This window comes from Lygodium microphyllum, chromosome 28, assembly GCF_053477565.2.
Source record: "Lygodium microphyllum isolate KBCC chromosome 28, Lygodium_microphyllum_v1.1.10, whole genome shotgun sequence".
Taxonomy (NCBI): domain Eukaryota; kingdom Viridiplantae; phylum Streptophyta; class Polypodiopsida; order Schizaeales; family Lygodiaceae; genus Lygodium; species Lygodium microphyllum.
The window spans coordinates 9,491,252-9,500,892 of record NC_141162.1 but is presented as its reverse complement, the minus strand read 5'-3'; the positions used below and the strand labels follow the sequence as shown (position 1 = coordinate 9,500,892).

The 9,641-nt window shown below is 42.1% G+C and overlaps 1 pseudogene; it reads left to right on the top strand.

Annotated features, from left to right (window-relative positions):
• The first annotated feature begins 466 nt into the window (after positions 1-466).
• Positions 467-9,169, top strand: LOC148011168 (uncharacterized; annotated as a pseudogene).
• Positions 9,170-9,641: the final 472 nt, after the last annotated feature.

Genomic DNA, 9,641 nt, shown 5'->3' with positions numbered 1-9,641 from the left:
ATGAGGTTTTTTGGCTTCTCCATAGTTCTTCCTCTCGAGGAAGTGGAGCATGTTCAAGTTTCAGCCAAGCCACTAAATGATCATTGGTTCTCTATTCCAAGGAGGCAGTGTTGCAGACTTTTAGATGTGAAGAACAATGTCCTGGAAATAAGAGTGGCACCTTTCCAATAGGCAAATGGCAGTAAAAGATAACCAGCTTTAGCACAATTCTCTCCCTGGTAGGCACATTGCAAGAGAAATTTGGCTCACCTTCAAAATGTTAGATAAGAGCTCTATACATGTTTATTTCGAAAGGCTTATCAATTTTGAACCACGTGTTAAGATACCAAGAAAACAAGATTACAAAGGCATGTAAAAATTTGGGAGAAGGCCGCTTTTCTGAGGCTATTGTGGGAGGATCTTGAAGAAAAAAAACAGAGGATCGAATGTTTTTTCTGGGTAGGAGAAAAAAGCAAAAAGGGGGAAGATGAAAATTCTGGTGGGAAGGAGAGGATCGTCGTCTGGTCTTGGAGGGGCGAGCTCTGCGTTCAGAGTGACGAGGAGGAGGACACCTGAAGCACCCATGAACGTGCTTAAAAGGGCGAATTCACAGAGTGAAGGCAATGGACAAGAATCCAGGATGAAAATAAGAAGGGAAAACTACCTTTGTAAAACGGCATCTGACTGGTAAATTTGAAAAGAGATACGAACCCACTATTGGAGTGGAGGTTCATCCTCTTGATTTCTTTACGAACTGTGGTCAACAGGCTGATTGTCCCAGCTTCAAGCTTGTTATTGTTGGTGATGGAAGAACATAGATACCTATTTGGTCTTGGTATTGCTCAACAGCGTCAAGCTATTATCGATGGCTTAAAAGAAAATGTTCTTGCCTTCTCTGAAATCGTGCCTAGCATTATAGCAAAGGACGTAATGGACTGATTCAAGGTCAAGCTAGTGTTTCATTAATCTAAAAAACAGGGTGGCTGTATATGGTATCCTCTTACTGGCATCTATGAAAATAGTTCTATGGTCCAGCAGGCCAGTTCCTATCGAATTATGATTAGTCAAGTTCCTTAGAAAACAATGAATCAAGCTCTATGTATGGCTCAAGTGAATATGACTACTCCTCGGTACTACAGGGAGGAGGGGATTATGTATCTGGTGCAGGAGAGAAAATTCTGTGCTGATCACTGCATACATACGATTTTTGTCAAAAGGTTTTGGTCTAAGAGGCTCAGGAAATACAGGAAAGGAATAAGATGTATACAGTGACTGCCAATACATAGAAGGCAATTTTCCACCTCGTAGAGATACTCTTGTATGCATCCTTTCTGTTTACATCACCAAGTGAGAACTTGCAAGAGGGAGTTTTACCCAACAAAGCCATCTTCAGTGCTTTCCTGTCATAGAACATTTAGTTTCTAAAAGTTGTATCTTCCCAACTGATCATCATCATAGGAGACAATTGCAGTCATATCAAGTTTGGAACTGAAATTGAGTATTGTTGAGGCATGATTGTTAAAAAAATATATTCTTTTGCTCAATGCACATTATGCTGGAATTACTGTTGCAGATTCAACTTCATTGATCTTCCATCTTGAAATTTAACAAGGTCTTCTGGAGACATGATTTTGCTTTCGAAAACCCTTCGACATCTTTGGTGAACGCGACGTGAAAGCGTCGCAGAAATTTCAGGATGGGAGATACGTCAGCATCCATTTCAGCCTCTTCTACAATTCCAGCTGCGTCCTCTACTTCAGCTCCATCAATGACTGCTGCATCAAGTACTTCAACAGATGATCTAAAGCAGATTTTGCATAATATGTCCATGTATATGTAGCTTCAAAATCAGCAGACACAATTGTACATGCAGCAGCAACAGCAATTGCATCAACAACAGTTGTCTCAGCAAAGGCAACTATATTCGGAGCAGGAGAATGGAATCAGCGCGACTAAGGCGATTGAAGTAGTTGAGAATGAGAAGAAGCTATTTGATGGCCGTAATGTTTCAGCATATTTGAAGACATATGAGATTAAGATGGGATTTTTTGGAGTTCCAGCTGGACTTATGAGTAAGTATTTCCTTCGTCTTGTCACACTCGCCTTGAGGGCAAAGGTGACTGATCTTTTTATTCAAAATTCGCATTGGCAAGATTTTAAGAAGGCTCTGAAAGAAGAGTATTTCCTTGAGGACTTTGGGATTGCTACACCGCGGTCATTCTGAGAGTGGGTCTACATGCCAAACAAAGGTCTAGCTGCTTCAGAGTTGATACGAGAATTTGAAGAAAGGTATAGTCAGCTTGATGCCATTGAACAAAGAGCATTGGATGTTGAAAAAGTTGAGTTTTTCTTGCAAGCTGCAAAACCTGCTCTTCAGGAAGAATTGGGAGAGCTTCTTGAGGATCGCACAAAGCCTATGGGACTTAAAATGGATTGGCAAGATGCCCAGGATGCAGTCTCGACTTTGACCAAGAGGAGGATATGGAAGACCCATCTATAGAATGGATCTATGACACTGACGCCGTCTTCTGCTCCTATGCCTGCTTCTATCCCTGTTATTTTTTCTTCTCCTCAGCCAGCTTCTTGGCCTATGCCAGTGCCTACTGTTTCTACTCCTCCTATTCCTCCTACTCCAAGACCGATGCCGACTCCTTCTGCTCCAAAACCATCCACTCCGTTGTTGCCTACCTCTCTTTATGACATAATCAAAGGCATAACGGATTTGACACTGGAGTTAGTTAAAGCGGAGTTGGTGGGAAAATTGAAAGAGCAGTTTGCTTCGACTGCGCCTACTATTTCTTCTAGTGCTCCTATTGCACTTAGGAGTGCTCCTAGTGCACCTAGGAGAGATTAGAGATGTATTTGGTGTGATAGTACAGACCATCAGCATTGCAAGGATTGTGAATCTTTTCAGGATGCAAGGAGGAAGAATTTGGTATTTTGGGGACAAGATGGTAAGATTTGGTTGACTGAAACAGGAGCTTCGCTTGCTACCAACTTTGGGAAAGGCGGAATGAAGAAGTTAGTGGATGACATGGCTGCACGTACTTCTTATGTGACAGCTAGAGGAGATGCTTCTGCATATGGAGTCCAGATTGAGAAGGGATCAGAGAATCAGTCAGCACTATGGACTTACGCTATGGAGACTGCAAACAAGGGAAAAATTCAGCAAACTGTTTTGACTAGTGCAGGCTCTAGCATCAGATCTGAGACAAGTTGGGATTCCCTGTTGACAGGTACTCTATTTATGCCTACTTGGCTAAGTCTCAAGGAGAAGATGAACTTGTTGAGGAGAAGCGTAAGAGGGATGAAGAAAATCCAAATGCAGCTAAGAAGACTAGAGGGGGTGAGTTTGTTACTCCACCTACTGCAGGACCGTCTTTGAGACTAGGGTGAGAACGACAGATGGAAGATGCTCAAAAGAGAGAAAAGAGGCAAGAGCCTAGAGAGAGAAAGTAGCCAGGGTTTAGATTGATGTCCGATATTGAGACATCAACGGACATGAAGAAAATATTTAATGACAAGATACTTGGCAGTGAGGTGACTTTCACTATTTCTGAGGTTTTGGGCATCTCGAAAAGAGAGTTTCAAGATGAGTTTCAAGAGGTCCTGAAGAGGAAAGGACATGCATTGCCTACTACTGATACATAGGAAGTTTTGATTGGGGAGTTGGATGAGGATGAGGATGACGTTATGGTTGAGAATGCTTCTATTTTTCCACAGATAGAGAAGAGGGTTCAGCCTATGCATTATGCTGAAATTGATGAGCATGTCTTGATACCGCGTAGTCACTTTTTGCGGAGTCATTGGGCTAGGGCAACTATAGAGACGATGGTAAAAATTGGAGAGAAACATGTGCCTTATGTTGCTTTGGTGGATCATGGTTCAGAGATTAATCTCATAGTCTGTGGAGTTTATGAGAGTAACAGATGGCCTATGGATGTAGAGCATGGATGGCGTATGAGAGCCGCCAACAACACTGCAAGTGATTTGTATGCTGCTTGTCCCAGTGTGAGGGTTTCTATTGGAGATGTAGAGGAGGTTTTCCATTCCTTTGTGCAAGATTCATGCTCTTATCCCATAATTCTTGAACAGCCATTCATCACAGAGATACTCTCAGAGATGCACAGTAAAGATGGTATGAGAGCAGTTCAGTTTATGACTGTGTGTGTGAACCATGTTAGAAACAGAGATACTCTCAGAGATGCACCTTTGCCCACTGTAAGGGATTCGGGTTTTCATTAGGTACCGCGATTTCGCGAGACGACGGTGGTACAGAGCAGAGGATATTGGAGTTCTCGCCTCCTGGCAGCAGTGTTTTCTCCTCCGGTTTTGTTGGGATTTCAACAAACAGTTCGATGAGCTATCAGAAGACTTCTAAGTTGCCTAGAGCTGCCAAGCAGTACATATGCACGAAGGAGAAAATTTTGAAAAATGCAGGAATTTTAGAGGATGATGAGCATATAGATGGGATGTATGACAGTATGATTTGTGCAGATACGATGACAGATATGGAAAATATGCTGAAAATTGATATGCAGAGTTGTCACAGTAATGTATTAGTGCAAACCCTGGACATGTTTCATGAAATTGCAGATTTTGTGTCACAGATTGAGTTAGAGGCTGAGATGACTCAACAAAAAGTGTTGAGTGCTGAAGAAATTCAGTAAACAGAGTTTCCAGCTGATAATGATCAGCTTACAGAGACACAGAGGGCTGAAACTTTTTAGCCAACAGAGTTTACTGCTGAAATATTTCAGCATCCAGAGTTTAGGGCTGTTCCTATGCAGTCCATAGAGCGGAGGGCTGAGGATATTCAGCCATTGGAGTGCAAAATTGCTGATTTACAGCAAGATTTGAGTAATGTAGAAGAGCATAATGAAGCCAGCGTTGACACAAAATACAAGACTGTGGATAAGAAGGTAAAGTTGATAGCTGTACCACTTCTACCTGACAGTGATCAGCAAATAGAGAGGGCTGCCAAACAGCCAATTTTGAGAAATCTGAAGCATATAGGCCATAAATTTTCAACAGAGACTCCTGCTGAATTGAAAATTGAAAATGGTGATTTCTTGCTACCCACAGAGAAGCAATGCTTTCAGGAGATGCTTGAGCGACATGGAAGGGGGTTTGCTTTTTTCCCACATGAGATTGGATGTGTGAATCCAGATATTGTTGCTGCTATGGTGATCTTTACTATTCCTCATATTCCATGGAACCTCCGACCTATTCCAGTGCCTAAGGCACACCTGCCAAAGCTGATTGATTTGTTGAATGAGAAAATCAGGATGGGAGTTCTTGAGCCTTCATCTGCACCATACTCAAACAGGTGGTTTACGGTTCCAAAGAAGAATGGTACTCTCCGATTTATATAGGACATGCAGCCAGTAAATAGAGTTACTATTAGGAATGTTGGTATAGGTCCAGTTGTGGATGAGTTTGCAAAAGCATTTGCTGGATGTGCCATCTATTCTTTAGGTGATTTGTATTCGGGATATGATCATTTTCAGCTGGCTTTGGAAAGCAGGGACATAACCACCATGAGAACTCCTATTGGGCTTGTCAGGATGTGTACCTTGCCTCAAGGTGCCACTAATTCTGTTGCGCATATGATGAATGCCATGCATAAGGTCCTTCGTGATTACATACCTCATCTTACTATGCCTTTCTTGGATGATGTGCCCATTAAGGGGTGTGCAGAAGAAGAGAAGAATGAGAATCTAAATGAGTAGGGATGCAGATACTTTGTGGCTGATCATATTTCAGCTTGTGAGAATATTTTGGCCAGGTTAGAAGAAGTGAACTTGACACTATCAGGGCAAAAATCTGTTTTTGGAGTGAATGAGGTTGTCATTGTTGGACATATGTGTGGGTATTATGGCAGGAAACCCTCACCTGATAAGGTGGATGCTATAGGCAAGATTACGGAGTATTGTTCTACCACTTCAGAGGTTCGGAGATTCATTGGAGCTTGTGTGTTTTATATGATTTGGATACCTCATTTTGCACACATAGCAGATTGTTTATATCAGCTGCTTCGAAAGGGGCAAAAATTCTATTGGGATGAGAGCCACACTAGAGCCATGCAGAAATTGAAGAAGTTATTATAGATTGCTCCTACTCTCAGGAAAGCGGATTATAATTGCGGAAGGCCTATTGTATTGACAGTTGACACTAGTCCAATTGGCATAGGTTGGGCTGTGAGTCAAGATGATGCAGATGGAAACAGGTATGCTATTCGGTTTGGGGCAAAAGTCCTAAACGAGAGACAGAGGAGATATCCGCAAATCAAGAGGGAGTTACTGGGGATTGTTACAGCTCTCAAATGTGACAAGGAGTACTTTATTGGAGCTTCAATTGTGGTAGAGATAGATTGCTTGCCATTGATTGGTATGATTACGAGTTGCTCTACTCTGGATATAGCTATGTTGAGATGGATTGCATATATCAAGTCATTAAATCCGGAATTTAAACACATAGCAGGGAAGGATAATCCAGTGGTAGATATGTTGTCTAGAGCCAGATATGATGATGAGGAAATACTACTTGCAGAAGAGGATGATGCAAAAATTTCAGCCACTATGGTTGATCATGTTTCTCATGTCTATGATATTGTGGCTTTCATAGAAAAACTCTATGTTGGAGATTGGTTGCAGATTGGCAAGTACCTTAGTACACTAAGCAAAAGAGATGAATGGATAGATGAAGAGTTCAAGAAGATCAGAAGGAAAGCCTATAGTTATTTTCTTAAGGATGGATTTCTTTGGAAGCATCTGAAGAAAAGAGGTGGATTACCTTTGCGGGTTGTCTGCGATAGAGAGACACAGTTACAGGTGATGAGGGAGTTTCATGAGAGTCCTTGGGTTGGTCATAGAGGAGTGTGGGCTACTTATGAGAAAATCAAGGAGAAATATTGGTGGAAAGGCATGTATAAAGATGTTTCTCACTTTGTAGAGACTTGCAGAGACTGCCAGATGTATTCAGTAGTGTGTCATCGAGATGAGCTTCATCCGACCTATCCACTATGCATTCATTATAAGTGGGTAGTTGACTTGGTTACTATGCCTATGGGTCTATGGCAAATGAAATATATTTTTTTGGCTAGAGAGGATCTTACCAATCATGTTGAGGGTAGATCTTTGAGAACGAAGACCACTAGTGCAGTGTGTAAGTTCTTATTGGAAGAAATTTTCTGCAGGTATGGCTGTGTGGGTAAGAACACTGCGGATTGCGGTGAATTGGATGTAGATGAAGCTAGAGAGTTTTTCTCTCAATTAGGAATCAAGTTGGCTCTAACCACAGCATACAATCCAGAAGGAAATGGGAAGAGTGAAAGAGGGCATCCGCCGATAGTGAAAGCATTAGCCAAAGCATGTAGAGGACGGATTGGAGAATGGCCGAGAATTCTACCATTTTCTTTGTGGGCTGATCCTATGACTCATAGTGTTACCACAGGATATATGCCTGCATAGTTGATGTATGGTCAGAAACCAGTTATGCCGACTGAGACTTGTGCTTTGACTTGGTCAGTTTCACCTTGGCAGGAGGATTTGACGAGAGAAGAGCTCTTAACTCTTCGGATTCGGCAGTTGGAGAGAAGACCAGAGGATATTCAGCTAGCTATTGATAGGTTGAAGGTTGCTAGACTAAGAAATAAGGACAGGTTTGACAGCAGGCATCGCTTGCGGCCTAGAGCAATAGAAGAGGGAGATTGGGTATTAGTCTTTGATAGCAGCCTTCAAAATCAGCATACTGCACTTCGGAAGATGGTGAAAAGATGGTTTGGGTCGTACATAGTCAGACATGTCTTTGATAATGCAACATATGAGTTGACAGAATTGGATGGTACAGTGCTTAGAGTGCCTATTGCTGGAAAAAGAATCAAGATTTTCAAGAAAAGAGATGATGAAGATTATGCATTGGAAGAATTTGCAAGAGAAGAGCAACGAGAAGAAACTTCAATGGAAGAGATAGATGATATGACAAATAATCTTGTTGATATACCGGAAATGCACAATGAAGAGATTGATCTCTTTGTGGATCTTGATGATGATGATCATGGGTAGTTGGCCCATCCGGAGGATGCGCAGGATTAGAGGGGGTGGATGTCGTATTGCTGCGCATTCGAGGTGTAAAATCCACCCAGATGTTGTGTGTGTGACATTTGATACTTTGTACATATTTAGTTGTTGTGTTTATACTTTTGTTATGCGTGGGTAGTATAGTGAAGAGGGTTTGGAGTAAGAGGAACTTATCTGTAATGCTCTAGTTGGCATGTCTTGCCAAGTGGTCAGTCAACCTAGACGAGGAGGTTTTGATCAACAGCTCATAGGAGCTTTGGGAGATGTACTACATAGGCAATCCATCAGAGAGCCATTCGAGGGTATAGCTATCAGCTACCCGCTCGCATAGACCGTATCCAAAATGCTGGATGAATGCTTTAAGATATCCTTTTCTGTTCGGGAGCAATGACCGACTACATGCTTGCATCACGGAGCTAGGTGTACCACTGACAAAAGAACCTGGCTTTCATCAGTTTGATGTACATGGTAATCCTTTCGGGTTACTATCAGCCCATCCAACTGCTCCTTTCTTATCTATTCACCATCTGGATGAGGTGGATTATGTTTTCCCCAAGTTTGATGTCTTGGGTGCTATGCAACATCTTACTAAAGCTATGCGGACGGAACCAAGCAACTTCTTGCAACAATGCATCTGCTACAACCGAGCTCAGAAACTGTCTATTTCAATCTCACTAGGGTATGCTGTCCAAGTCTATCCTTACATCCTTCTTCCAAGGGATTTACAAAGACCAGAAATCACCTTCAAGGCTTGGAATTCAAGAGAGAGTGGAACTGATTTTGACGTGGACATAAGAAGGTCCTTGAGGTCAATCTGCAACAGGCCATTTGTTTTCTTCTTGGAAGACATAGTCATGGGAGAGAATGAGGTGGTTGTGAGTAGGTATAAGCGGGATACAAGCATTGACGAGAGGAAAATGAGGTTTTTTTGCTTCTCCAGAGTTCTTCCTCTCGAGGAAGTAGAGCATGTTCAAGTTTCAGCCAAGCCACTAAATGATCATTGGTTCTCTGTTCCAAGGAGGCAGTGTTGCAGACTTTTAGATGCGAAGAACAAAGTCCTGGAAATAACAGTGGCACCTTGCCAACAGGCAAATGGCAGTAAAAGATAACCAACTTTAGCACATTTCTCTCGCTGGTAGGCACATTGCAAGAGAAATTTGGCTCACCTTCAAAATGTTAGATAAGAGCTCTATACATGTTTATTTCGAAAGGCTTATCAATTTTGAACCACGTGTTAAGATACCAAGAAAACAAGATTACAAAGGCATGTAAAAATTTGGGAGAAAGCCGCTTTTCTGAGGCTATTGTGGGAGGATCTTGAAGAAAAAAAAACAGAGGATCGAATGTTTTTTTTGGGTAGGAGAAAAAAGCAAAAAGGGGGAAGATGAAAATTCTGGTGGGAAGGAGAGGATCGTCGTCTAATCTTGGAGGGGCGAGCTCTGCGTTCAGAGTGACGAGGAGGAGGACACTTGAAGTACCCATGAACGTGCTTAAAAGGGCGAATTCACAGAGGAAGGCAATGGACAAGAATCCAGGATGAAAATAAGAAGGGAAAACTACCTTTGTAAAACGGCATCTGAC